Genomic DNA, 12,418 nt, shown 5'->3' on the forward strand with positions numbered 1-12,418 from the left:
AAGTGCTCACTAACACAGATATTCTCTTGATTGTTGCTAATATGTTTGTACACCTTGACTGGAGTCCACCTGTGAAAAAGATTATTGATTGGACATGATTTAGAAACACATACACTTCTCTATAAAAATCCTCACAGCTGATAATTCATATCAGAACAAAAACAAAGCCATGAGGTCAAAGGAACTGCGTACAAAGCTCAGACAGGATTGTTGTAAGGCACAGATCTGGTGGTGGAAAAGGTCTGAATGCTTATGTACATGTGATATTCCAGGGTTTGAAAGCTTCAAATAAATAATATTTTTAATTTGAAATGGTCCAGTGTCCAAAATTCTACTCATTTGACTCCCATTCTAATAATTTTCTACATTATCCACTTGTCCACATGAAGTCTCGCTGTTTTCTTCACTTTGTGTAAGTTCACAGTTTCACTGCTTCCTATAATTTGGGATTTTCTTTGTGTTTCTGATTTTTAATGCCCCTTCTTTGGTGCTTGACCCCTACCTGCTTAACAAATCTGAAATGATATTGGGATTTAATATAATCCACATTACTCTGTAGAGTCTGGTCAAGGTGGAAATCAGACAATCATAGAAATTCATGGAGAGTTTTTTTTCCTTTTGTTTTGCTTTCTCTCAGGTAATCTGGGGTCTTTTTTTAAGGTGCATTTTTAAAAGGTTTGACAAAAAGCCCAACCGAGGTGTCGTTATCACGATTGTACATTACGTATGTGTATTACGATTGTCAGCAAAGTAGCAGGCCATTTGCACAGAAACACCACACCACATCCTCTATGCTTTTAACATGGAAGTGTTTTTTCTCTGCCTGGGTTAGTCCTAATAGTCTGTCACCACTTGATTCTCTCTGTCTCATTTTTGCCCACAAAGACATAGCTGTTAAATGTCTTTGACTGTCCACATGCTTCTGAAAGCCTCCTATGGTCCATTTTGAGTTTTCTTACAGAAAAGTTTATTACATGTGAAATGCACAACATAAATAAAAATCTCTACACAGAACTTCTTGGTTATTTGCATGTAAGTTTCATGTGAATTGTGAGAATTAAACTTTTGTGACGAAATCAAATGGAAAAGCGATAACGTTAAACAAAATCACAGTAATAAAAGTCACTTGCTTTGTGCTTTGAGTGTCAGAGTGAAATTTCCAGGAAGTAATGGCCACCCCAGTTCACATCAGATTCACTAAGAGAGAAACACATCATGCAAATGTATGTATATAGAAATGCTTACAATATTGTGCATGCATATACTGTGTGTAAAAACCTTTTTTTAAATATAGGTATATTTATCTGCTATATGCTTTACAGAGCCTATTCCAGGGAACGTGGGGAACAAGGCACACACCCATTTGCACAATTTGGAAATGGCAATGAACCAACAATGCATATTTGGACCGAGGTAAAATGACCATAAATTCCTGATTGATCTATCAGATGGGTGGAGAAGCACAAAACACATGTTCTTGCATTCACAATCATAAAGCTATAATTGATGTATTTATAATAAAAAAGAATGAAACTCTTGGCTGTTCATTCAGAACATGAACCAGTTTATTTATGCAACAGTCAGCAAAAGGAGTCCTGTTAGAATACCATTGTGTTGCATTTTTTCTGTCTCACAGTCATGAGAATTACACATAATTACAACTCTACAAGTTGTTAAATTGTTGTTGTTTAAAGAAAAAAAATGAAAGGAAAAAAAAAATGATTTAGATAAAAAATTTCATGTTTTTGGGCTTTAATTCAGCAGCAACATAGAAATGCATTAAAAACTAGACAAAGCTGTTTTTAATACTTTTTTATTTATTGTATTGCATTTTCGATCTTTCCACCAGACATAAATATACACCTTCCTTTAATTAGTTTTTGTGTACTGTTTAGTACAAAGTTTTGAAATCCTCAAATTAGTTCTGGCACACACTGATATTGGAATTCACATAATTCCCTGTTTTTACTCATGATCAAGGTCATCATTGCAGAGAGAAAAGCTGAACTGGCTACCAAGACTCCCTAAGTGGAAAAGAACCCTAAAAGGAAACTGTTGCATTTTCAAGAAATGGAAAAGAAGCTTACAAACACCCAGACATTACTGGCACACACCATAGTAGTCTTGCTGGCAGATAGCAATAGCTGAGAGGACTAAACTTAGATGGTAGAAAACTCTTCTGCACAATTAATGCCTGTATTTGCAGTGCAGATGTTTTTCACATGTCCCATTTACAAGCTTTTTATTCATTTTCATAGTGCCACACAGTAAAAGAATACTACAGGAGCACTCAAAGTTGCCAGAAAGAAACCTGGAAATAACCTTAAACCAAATGTGTATGTACTACAATTAGCAGAAAAAAACCTGTGTGTAAGTGAATTGTCACAAGATCTCAGTATAAAGACACGTTCTTGGAAGTCTCCAGTGTTTTTTGACAACATACTTAAAAAGACAGCATCATGGATACCAAAAATCTTTGAATAATATGATTTGGGCTTTGGTTATGGACAGCCTGTTTTAAAAGAAATCAGGGTAAAAAGAAACAGGTAAGGAGGACATTATTTAGGGAAGTAAGCCAGAATCCAAGAGTAGCTCTAAAGCTGTTTGCGAGGTCTGCAGCTCAGGTTAGGGAGATGTTGTTTGCATGAGAATGATAGACTGAATGCTCCAAAAAGCTGGGCTTTATGGAAGAGTGGTGAGCCAAACGACATTGCGTGTAAAACACTCTGCAAACACGTAAAAGAGGTTTTCGAGTGGGATGAAACCAAAAATGCTTTTAATAAACAGAGACTGGAAACCTGGATGAAATTGAGGTCAAAATCGGGAATAAACATATTAACAAAGCCAACCTGAAGATTATAAGAATGTCCCAATAAATCTATTGCACAATTTGAAAATAAATCTTTAGGTGAATTCATCAATACAATTTGATTGGCCGTTAAACATGTTGTTTGTCTGTTGTTGTTTTACCACTGATCAGGGTTATGGAGGTTTTCCTAATAGTTTTTTCTTCATAGGGTCTGAACTAAAGAGGTTGTATTTTCAAGAAATTGAAAAAAGCCTCCAAAGACCCAGATTTTACTGTAACATAATGCAACTTAATAATCTTACTCACAAGAAACCTTCTGACAACTGACAAAAGCTGAAATGATTTAAGTCAGAGGATTGGCAGAGACATGTAGCACAGAAGCTGCACAATTTATTCCTGCACATGCAGCACAGGTATTTACAGATGCCCATCAATTAGAAGAGCTGATTTAGTTCTTGCGTTTAAATGCCCCATGATAGCAGCAAGTTCTTTCCTTTGACTTGTCATGAGGTGTGATTTGAAGGAGTCACCACAGCTGATCATCTGTCTCCATATCACCCTTTTAGTCAATGCTACTGTCTCTAAACCTACAACATAGCAGGTCTTACCACAGTCCTTTCCCACAACTTTTCCTTTCAGTCTTGCAGATACATTTTATCCAAATCACTACTGCAACTCTTCTAAACCCACCCCAATCCTCCTGCACTGTTTTCTTCTCTTAGTTAACACATTTTCTTTTTTTTTTTTTTGCACAGAGGCAGACAACATTAAAATTGATTTAAACAATAAAAACAAAACATACTGGCCCGTACGGGGATCGAACCCGCGACCTTGGCGTTATTAGCACCACGCTCTAACCAACTGAGCTAACCGGCCGGTACAAGCCCGAGAAAAAAAAAAATTTTAATTGATCTTAAACATCACGTTCAAGGAATCGGGCCTTTTTTTTTTTTTAACCTAATGATGACATTTATACGAAATAAATTTTATAATGTCATGAAAAAACAAACAATGCAACACATCTAATGTATTGTTGTAAATGTTTAGTAGCCTTGGTTCCATATTACAAAATGAAACTACCCCTAAACCTATTATACTGAGATCTTGTGCTCACATGCGATGACCTAAGGAGTGTTTTTGTGCCATATATATATATATATATAATAATTAATTTCCATTACAGTGTCCATCAGAAAAAGATCGGTGAAGAATATTGATAGCGATGCAATTTTTAGTCTGTAAAAACTCTCCACAGGCGTTATTAGGTTTAGCTTTTAATTAGTGAATGTACCATGACTGGTGATGTGATGGCCCTGATCATCTAAAAATAAAAAAGTGATTGTAAAATTGATTCATGTACAAACTGTAAAAGCGGAAATAAATTTTGTGCTTTTGTTGATTGGATTTAGCCGCATTGTGAGTGACCACCTCTGCTATTTCTTCCTGCACTGATCTGGCCTAATGTCTCTCGAGTTCCCAAAAAATTGCTTTTTAGCAATGTTTGACTGGCTTGGATCATAAAGGCAACACTTTTATTGTTGGTTATTATGTTGCTTTCATCAAAATCTCAACAGTTATGGATGGCCACTGGATATGATTTTGTTTCTGGATTTCCAAAGAGGTCAGAGAACACCTTGGATAAGTTCCATCATATAGGATTCTTTTTCAGTCTTATATTCCCATTCATCTTTCCCCATAAGAAACTGAAGTTGGCCAGGCCTACAATCATTGATCTCACTGCGGTCCACATTCTCACCCACCCCACTGGCTCTATCATGCACATAGTAAATAGCTGCACTTTTTGAAACATTGAAGCTGGACTCCCTGACAGAGGGAGACAGAGACAGAGACAGAGACAGACAGATATGCATACAGTAGGGAGAAGAATGGGAGGAGGGATATGTATTGATCTTTTTTCTAAGTGATGTAGTCCTCATTCTGTTATATGAACCATTCCTTCTTGCTTTCATCAATGGTCTCTGTGAAATTTGGCTCAGTGGCGACGGTAGTCGTATCGGCCGATTCGGAGTGCTCTTCCTCTTTGGACTCGTTGGTTTGATGTGTTCTCTTGTGGCGAATCATATAACGGATCAGGAACACCAACGTGCACAGGATGGTGAAGATCACCACAGCAATAATGCCTAAAAGTGCCCAAAAGGGTGTAATCAGTATCAGGTGACGGACAAAAAGGGGGGAACTTTGCTGCCTCTATAAAAGTAGAGTGAGATTAAAAAGAAGTGAGATTAAGTAAATAGTTCCTACCTCCAATTATTGCTGAATTCCTGTTCACCCCACCTGAAATGAATTTTTCCTCGTTGTATGGAAAACCAACACCTTACAATAAAATATAAAAAGAGATTTATGAACCAAATACAAAGATTTCCACATAACATACCTTTGTTACTTTTGCAGAACATTAAACGAAGTAACTTCCTGTTATGACTTATGCTATTGCAGCTGCAAAAACTTGTTTCCTTCACCAGACTTTCTCATGCAGTTAAAGACAAATAAACGTAGTCTGTATTGTTCTGTACAAAGCACCAGTATAATTGTCCAAAATAATCTCTCGTAGCTGCACACATAAAGCTACATTAAATAATTCAATCAGCATGTCCTCCATACAAGTCCCTTTGAACAAGTTGTTACAATAGAAACCATAACAATCTAACTCAAATGAGGACAGTGGTATAAACCTTTAAGTTGGAACTACTGCCAGAGCTGCTGTTATAAAGAATTATTTAACACCTTTTGACCAATCAGAATTGAGTACTCAACAGCGCTGTGAAACCGAGTGATTTATGCATTCAAAAATCAATGTCATGTGTTTTTTTTAATGGAAAGCTTATACTCTAGAAGCATAGAGTCCAAATACTCCGATGGTGAGAAAGCAGATATTTGTGCTGGTGTCAGAGAAACATCATGAGGTCGTGCAGTGTGGATCAAACTGCACTTAAAAATGCTTATGTCAGCAAATGCAGATGTCACGGTTAGTTCTTGTATGCCAAGTTCCAGTCAAGCACCAGTCATCTTACACACTCTAGCAGTGTCTGGAAATGTCTTCACTCGTTTACCAGACAAAACACATCAAATAATACACTAATGAAAACAAGTGCTTTTTTATATCATTAACATATAAAGTATACGTTTTTTACCTCCATTCTGGTGTGAGGGTTGAGTGGCAGTCGACATTGGCTAAACAATGAGAGGTGAAGTGGTTCAGTTGGACTTGACCAAGTTGCCCTGGTGTGAGACTGGTGGAGCAAGTGATGAGATGCTTTCAGAGAGGGGGTGATGCTGTAGAAACTGCACAAGAGACTGGCAGTCTATGAAGCCTTCCAGATCAATGCTAAACAATCGATGTGACCAGTTTCTGCAGGATGCGAAGAAACACAGGGATACAATGTGTAATGCCTGTTCCTAAAAAATGCCAATCACTATCATTAAAGACTGTGAGCAAAATCTCATTACCTTAATCATAGTAATTCTTTAGCATAGTATGATCATGTTTTCATTGTTAGTTCATTCCAAAATGCACATAATAAATCACAGTTTAAATATTCTGACAAAACATCTGTGTGTGTGTGTGTGTGTGTGTGTTTGTGTGTGTGTGTGTGTATGTGTGTGTGTGGGCCCAACAATTATTCTCCTGCATGGTAATACAATCTGGACTGAATGACAACTTTATATTCAGTAGCATTTTCAGATGTGGATGTGAACCCAGTCAATACCCATGAGCCAATTTAGTTTATGACATTTTATAAGTAATAATTTGTTAAAACAATACTTATAATTGTTATTTATATCTCTTCTTGCTGTACATCCACCAGTATTAAAAGTCACTGTTCAAGTACTTTTGCATTATGCCAGGGGTGTCCAATCTTTTCCACAAACGGCCAGTGTGGGTACAGGTTTTTACTCCAATCAAGCAAGGGCCATACCTGATAGTCATTGAAAACAAAAATCATTCGATTTAAACAGGTACTGTAGAATTTGGTGTGGACTTGCTTGGTTTGGAATGAAAACCCTTTGTGGAAAAGATTGGACACCCCTGCATAAGGTTATCACAATAAAAATGTAATAATAGTGAAAATCCTGTCTTGGACACTTTTTGAAGTGAATTTGTGGTATGAAGTCTCTCATATCAGAGTGTAAAGACATTCATGGCTCCCCTTTGGGATAAATGAAGAATAAAAATTCCAATCTCTCTGCAAAACGAAAAGCAAACAGATTGGTGAAAACGTTTTTTGGTTTTGCAGAATGATTTCAGTCCTGAGCATCACTGATTCTTTGAAAGACAATCTTTCATGACTGAATGAAATTTAATCTACATTCTCACTGCTGCTTTTGTTCTATTTAAAAGTTATTGGTTTTATTTTAAGAATGTGGCTTGAATTTCACTGGACACGTATTGATCATGGAACGCTCCTGGTATGCCATCGTCCAATCAACGTAAACTCACAAAATAACTTAGCACCTTGCTGATTTTCAGCTGAATATATTGCTCGTCCAGTCACCAATGCGGACATATTATCTAATTCAGAGTTCTGCACTGGACTGAGTCACCAGGGTATGTTAGGTAAGCACAGTTTACTGAAAAAAATGCTGTTTTATGTAGAGAAATCATTTGCACTCTATCTGAACGCCAGCTGTGGTGGACCATTTGACCACAACACTCAAACATTGCATAAATATTTGATGAAGCAATACTGATGTAAGATGCATGTCAAAACCTATGAGATGGGAAAGTTTTTATTGAGAATATTAAACTGCTGTTCCATGAAAAAAGAAGAATCTTTGTTATTGTGATTAGCATTATTAATTAAATTTTAACTAAGCATTATCCATTAATTATAGCATTTAAAGAATTCAGTAATTATAGCATTCTACATCAATGATAGCAAAGTACTGAATTCCTGTTTCTGACTGGCCAGAAGGTGTTTAATTAAACTCATTCAAATGCCCTTATTAATGCAAAGGAATAATTAATATATTCAACATAAAAATAGAATCTGTTGCCACATTTGTAATAGCTGCTAATTACATAAAGTCACACATGGTGCAGGAAACTGAGACGTTTGTTTCTCATTTCTGGTAGGAGTTTCAACTGTCAGTCACTGTAAAAGCTACAATATGTGTGGACTCAGAAATAAAGTCTTCTTTACTCTTTGCTTTTTTTGTCTGCTTTTTTTGTCTTATCAATTTTAAGAGAGATTTTAAAAACAGCCAGGTTGGTGAGGGACATGAATGTTTCTAGCAACCATACTGCAAATAAAAATAAACTTTTTGGTGAAAGCAAGTCTGTAATTAGACCTTGCAGATGTGGAAGCCCTTCATGAATTTTTTAATTAAAAAAGCAATGCAATGCTTTTGAATGTGTTGTAAACACTCTTCCAAAAATTTCTAGTCATTAACATGGAGAAACCTTTATTCAAAGTCTTCCTGAACCTCTCAGTTCTGCTTTCAAAGCAAACATTGCTCAGTAAAAAGATTCAGCCAAAATGAAAATAAAAAAGCTGATTGTTTCCCATTCATTACCCAAAGAAACCATTATAAAAATCCACATTAATCAGTGTCAGGATGCTAGAAGGCCAAGGCAGCATAATACTGCTAATGCTATCAATCTCTACACAGCAATCTGCCCGATGAACACTAGCTCAACCTTAATGTCCGCCTGTGTAGTAATTCAGCTTCATGTGTGTGAAAATGTGTATAAGATACAAATACTGCTGATCTGTTTAATCCCTACAGCATTTTCAGTAAGTATATTCTATTCATCAGTCTATTTATCATCTGTCTCTCCCACAAAACTACTGTGCCAATAATAAACACGCTGTTATAGGAATATAATGAATATTGTCATAAGACACTAATCACAAAACTATTTAAACTATTGTCAACTATTATCAGTGTTGTCTAAATCATTAATTCTATTTCTACTAATGGCCATAAGCCCTTCGATTTACCATTTCATGATCACCGAGAGCCAAAAACGGCAAAATGATGGTTAAATGGTGAAAGAATAAACAGTCATGAGTGGGTTGTATGTTAAATCTCTCTGAGCCATTGCATGTCACTGACTATAGGCACACAGTATAGGGGTGCTATTACTTTTGTTCTAGTTACTTGAATATTATTTGCCTCTTGAGGTTAGATGTTCAGTACCATACAAACCCTAATGCATTTTTACTACCTAAATGAAAGTTTTCCATATTTTAATGTGCAGATTTTTGATTACCGATAAACCTGTGGTTAAAATGATAGCTGTCCGATATGTTTATGATAAATGGTAAAAAAAAAAGAAAAAAGAAAACATTTACCTTTTTATGTGTAAATGTATATGCATGTATGTAACATGATACAGCGTATTGTTATTTGCTTATAAAAGGCTCCATGTACATTTGAGACAGCTGCGGTGTTTAAATTGTGGTTAATAAGATTCAAGGTCAAAATCAGCTTAAGGCTAAGAGGCAGATCACAGTCCATGTGCCAGTGGAGCACAGGATCGGATATTACGAGAATTTCGAGAAAGAGATCAATTCAAACGACATGTACAGCATAAATTAATAAACACAAACGCTGCAGTCTCCGGTTTCACTGATTAGCATCGATGAATGTTAGCATGCTGTACACCAATGATTGCTAACATTTTTGTAAATTTAGTTGTAATGGTCTATGTCTTTTGATTACACACATAATACAAACACCATCATTACAATGTCTATAAAAAGGACGGATTCAAAACTTTGATTCCAAAAGGTACAAAAGGTACCAGTACAAATACAATAAAAATAACAATTCAGACATTTACATACATACATATATATATATTTACGTAAAGACCTGTGTTTTTGGATGAACTTAACCGCCGTTTGAAAGTCTCCGACTTTAATTCATCCTCTTTTGTCACAATAATAATAATAATAAATTATAATAAACAGAAAGCAGAAATGCTACCTCTTAGCAGCTTTCCACCATCTACAATCCATTTATTTTCTGTTTTCAGAAGGTTGTAATTAAAATAAAAATAAAATATATTTTTTCTTAAAGTTTGCTCATGCTGTCACATAAAATCTAATCAGCTCATGCTGTTGAGTCTGGTGTTTGGGAAGGTGGTAGCTTAGTGGTTAAGGCATTGGACTGCACTGGAATCCCAGCCACACCAAGCTGCCATTCATAGCTGTTGTATGAATGAGATAAATGAAAGTCTGCCAAAATGCTGTAAATATGTCTCACTCTTTCCAAAGCTCATAGAAAAAAAGGTTAAAAAAAGTAGTTTCCATGGTATCACAGTGCAAACTACTTGCGTCCAAGTTCTCTGTAATGCTGGCCCTTGCACGGTGTACACCAACTTGGCTGTGTAAGTATCTGAGAAAGTTCTCTAGTAATGTGCCAGAATTTATATGAATCATGGCAAGGATGATCATAGATTCACATATGAAAGTATACAGTAATAATAAAAGTATAAACATACAGTTTGATGGATTGGGTGCTTGGCCCCCTATTAAAAAAACAGAACAAAGCAGCACGAAAATACTGAATTAGTGAGACAATGATTTGTTCATAATATAAGCTTCTATCTGGTACCTTTATCCAGATAGAACCTTGGAACACATTGTAAAACGTGTGAAAACATGCATTTTTACATTTTATTGTATATATATATAATATTTATATATATTATTTTTTATACAGATGTTTAGACATGCATGGCCACACCAGCACCTTTGCAGTCATCACTGCAGAGGTGAGAGAGATAGAGAGAAAGAGAGAGAAAATGGGGAGCAAAAAGAATGAAAAGGGGAAGGTTAAAAGGGGGTGCGATCAAAAAAAAAAAACGTTGCCATGGAAACAAATGGAAGTTTATGCAGCAGGAGTAGAGATGGAGCGGGCAAAGCAAGCAATAACGAGGAACGTGGTGTCTTCATCACCCCCATCAACAGGAACATTCGTTTTACACACACACACACACACACACACACACACACACACACACACACACACACACACACACAGTCATCCGGCTACCTCAATGCCTGTCTTATTATATTTTGTGGTTGTAGCAAGACACGGGGAAGAAAAAGGGGGGAGGGGTAACAAACCGGGGTACTTGCTGCCTGACTAAGCATGAACAGATTGTGTGTAAATTATATATACACACAAGATGATGCACAGTGATGACAGAACACAGGGAATATGACACATGTAGATGCAGAGATGAAGATGAAAAGAAACAGGTGATGAGACAACGGCGAGAAGAAATATCCATTAGATAGTGATGAGTGAGAAATAAGGATTAATCAGTAAAATAAATAAATGTTATTGAATATAGAGTGTGTCTGTTCCTTCAACAACCTACTGATGTGGCTTGGTTAATTCTTTGCTGCATCTATTTGTCACACACACACACACACACACACACACACACACACACACACACACACACACACACACACACACAGGTTTGTGCAATGCAGGACAGCTGTAGAGCAATCCCTCACAATGACATACAGAGAAGCAATGCAGGTTTATACAGGACTAATTGACAATATATACAAGACAAATAATCATCATTATAAGTAAAGTAAGCATTACCTCTAGTGCTGGCATGTAGCAAGGTTACCTCGCAAGTAACCTGTATTTCTGTTCTCCTCCACACCAGCTCCTGTGTGTGTGTGTGTGTGTGTGTGTGTGTGTGTGTCTGCAGCGCCCATTCAGCTTCTGCAGCTGGAAGAAAACCTGGACACTGGACGTACATACAGCAGGGATCTGGAGTCCAATCTCACCCATCTGATGAGATCAAGCTGAACTGTAACTAAGACTGCACACACACACACACACACACACACACACACACACACACACACACACATACACATATACGCACTTATACCCATTTACAAAGCAAATCCTGCTTACAGGGCCCTGAGATGGACCAGACAGATCGAACTGATCAAATGGCCAGACAGAGCAGCTGAAGAGGATCTGCATTCTGTAGGGCTGCTAGATACAATGCTATTACACTGACATGATTTATTTGTCATTGCTTTTTTAACCATCTGGGCATCTGCAGGGTCATGTGGGCATCTGTGCCAAGGATGCAGTGTTGCAGAATTAAGTAAAAAATAGTCAACAACAGGGTGGTGTAAAAAAGCAGGGTTTTTTATTTTTATTTTTTTTTATAAGGAAGCATTTTTGACTTAATTCTTACTTCTCCATACAGACTCCCTCCAAAAAAGCTATATAAACATTATCTCACAGGATTTTTCCAATATATGAAAATTACATATTTAGCAATAAAAGCATACTAAATATTTTTCAAATACAGAATTATTTGTATCCACAGTGTAGATCATGCTGAAGTAAAATGATAGATTCCCTGCTGTAGCATCTGATTTGAACAGTACTCGAGTATTTGACTCGTATTGACTGTAGGTTCAAAGACGCACTAGTCTTCAACACCATGACACATGTTAGTGAAAAGCCAAAACCAGTTTATTTGTGAGGTTTTTTTTAAATACAAACCTGAACACTGCATTAACCATCAACACAACAACCTCTTCAACATGCCAGAAGAAACACAGCTCAAAAAAGACAAAGCGATCTTTAATT

General features: G+C 36.5%; 1 long non-coding RNA gene and 1 other non-coding gene across 3 annotated transcripts; both read right to left on the reverse strand.

Moving 5' to 3' along the window:
• Nucleotides 1–1,548: 1,548 nt before the first annotated feature.
• LOC124381184 lies at nt 1,549–11,628 on the reverse strand. Of its 2 annotated transcripts, XR_006924807.1 has the most exons (6): nt 11,402–11,628; nt 11,166–11,195; nt 10,281–10,307; nt 5,962–6,179; nt 5,072–5,143; nt 1,549–4,950 (listed from the first exon to the last, which is right to left on the reverse strand). It is a non-coding gene; the product is annotated as an uncharacterized LOC124381184 (long non-coding RNA). The 2 variants fall into 2 exon arrangements; XR_006924806.1 differs by lacking the exons at nt 10,281–10,307; nt 11,166–11,195 and having other exon boundaries at nt 11,402–11,620.
• Nucleotides 3,612–3,685, reverse strand: trnai-aau. Its single transcript has one exon. It is a non-coding gene; the product is annotated as a tRNA-Ile (tRNA).
• Nucleotides 11,629–12,418: the final 790 nt, after the last annotated feature.

Source organism: Silurus meridionalis, chromosome 28 (assembly GCF_014805685.1).
Source record: "Silurus meridionalis isolate SWU-2019-XX chromosome 28, ASM1480568v1, whole genome shotgun sequence".
NCBI classification, from domain to species: Eukaryota; Metazoa; Chordata; class Actinopteri; order Siluriformes; family Siluridae; genus Silurus; species Silurus meridionalis.